Below are 1,976 nucleotides of genomic sequence, written 5' to 3'. Positions count from 1 at the left end.
ACTCCCCCTTCCCTCGTGAACCCTCAGATATACATTCTTATTTGGGGAAACACCCCCCCCCCCATCATGTTCCAGAAGGCATGCCTATGTCTCTGGACCTGGGGGAAGTGGGCACAGAGAATGGTGCTGCCTCGCACCTCGAGTTGAGTCAGCCCAGAGTACTGGAGAGAAAATGGTCAAGTGTGCGTTCAGCGCAGCAGGTGAGCTCTGTCCAATGCGGGGGGCGGGTGTCTACCTGCCCCGCTTCCGTCTCTCTTTCCCTTCCTGCCAGTCTCATTTCCTTTCTGGACTGCATGTTTGGCCTTCTCCATTGAAGGCATCCTTTTTAGCACTGTTGGCATGGTCCGTTTGTTTGCAGAGTTACCAAAAAGCGGAGCCTCTGTGCCTCAACTTGGACTCTTTTTTTTTTTTTCAGGGAGATGCGAGACAGCTGCCTTTATTGGGGACTGTGGTCCAGGGACACACAGCTGCTTCACTCAAGGGCTACACACTTGATCTGGAAGTTGCCATCGGCCTCCAGGAAGTTGATCGTCTCCAGGTTGAGGCGGTTGGGGAACTTGAATGTATGTCCGTCTAGCAGCTTGATGCTCAGGTCGGCTTGGTCGAAGGAGAAGCACACCTCAGCTACACTGCCCGCCTGGAAGGGGAAGTTGGTCTCCCGGTGCTCGGTGCCCCAGGCCCCGGCGTCCTTGCTGTTACACACAATGGTGTTGGTGTCACGGTGGGCGTCGAAGCGAGGGTTGAAGTGCAGGCACAGGTTGTTATTGTCTTTGCCCAAGTTCAGCACGAAGCATTTGGCGTCGGGGGCCACCTGGCCCCGCACCCGGAGGCAGGTCCCGGGCTTGAGGTTCAGGTTGCTGGCCACCAGACCGCAGGCCATGGCTGAGTGCAAGGTGATCTGGGCAGGCGATCTACCAGCTGTCCCAAGACTCCACCGAGAGGAGAGCTCAACTTGGACTCTTAAGATAAAGATGAGAACAGAAACGTACTGAAGAGTTGCAGATGAGGCAGACATACTCCACAGACCCTATACAACAAAGACACAGAGACCAAATGAAATAGGTGCAAACAAGCCTTGTTCAAGCCTGAGCTTCAGGCTCAAGAATAGGGAAGTAACTGGAAACTAGATTAGAAAAAGCTGAACCAACATGGCCGAGAGGAGACGGACGGATGGATGAATAGTTGGTTGGTGCGGTCATCTTAAACATTTGGTTGAGGTAACAGCCTGACAACACAAAACCACACCGGCACCTGTCCAGGGGTGGCCTGGGACCAGCACCTTGAGTCCTGCGGACCTGATGAAGCAGAGTGCACAGAGATACGGGGATAGTGCACCTGGTCCCCAAGCAAGCAGTTCTCTCCCAGAGGTACCTGGGATAGCACAGGCCACTGGGTGGGTGAGGGTGGGGGCTGGCTGATCATGCTTCTGAACACCAGGAGTGGGGGAGGGGGGTACAAAGGAGAAAAAAATTTTTTATTAAGCATTTTCAGCTGTTTTCCTCAGGAGAGTTGATTCGGAGAATTTAGCCTACAATAATTTCTAAAAATAGAGCTCAACATCTCCTCAGTCTTGGTCTCTAAGTATTCCCTGAAAAACAAACAGACAGACAAACAAACAAGCAAACAGCTCAGATCTCATGTTATAGACTTAGGAAGTTTCTCACAAATTTTGCCAGCTTGTTTGTAAAGTCATTGTCATTTCCCTGGATCTAAGAATGCTCTAGCTTTGAAAGGCATCCCAAGGTGCCAGGGTGCCAGCTGAGAGGCTGAGGTGCCTGGAGGCCTTGCAGTCCATGCTAATGTGTCACATGTCAGCAGGGACCAGCCAGGCTATGAGGGGGAAAACATGAAGGGCAAAAAGAACAAATAAAATAGGACAAAATGATAAATCACCGTGACAGCTTTGGTAGAGCGAGATTAGATGGGCCTTCCCTCCCCCTGCCTTTTTTATGCTCAGTGTTCCTTCCAACTTTTTA

The 1,976-nt window shown here is 51.6% G+C and overlaps 1 pseudogene; it reads right to left on the bottom strand.

Annotated features, from left to right (window-relative positions):
* Nucleotides 1-467: 467 nt before the first annotated feature.
* Nucleotides 468-927, bottom strand: LOC142437456 (galectin-1 pseudogene; annotated as a pseudogene).
* Between the last annotated feature and the right edge of the window lie 1,049 nt (nucleotides 928-1,976).

This window comes from Tenrec ecaudatus, chromosome 1 (assembly GCF_050624435.1).
Source record: "Tenrec ecaudatus isolate mTenEca1 chromosome 1, mTenEca1.hap1, whole genome shotgun sequence".
Taxonomy (NCBI): domain Eukaryota; kingdom Metazoa; phylum Chordata; class Mammalia; order Afrosoricida; family Tenrecidae; genus Tenrec; species Tenrec ecaudatus.
This window is presented reverse-complemented; position numbering and strand designations above follow the sequence as displayed.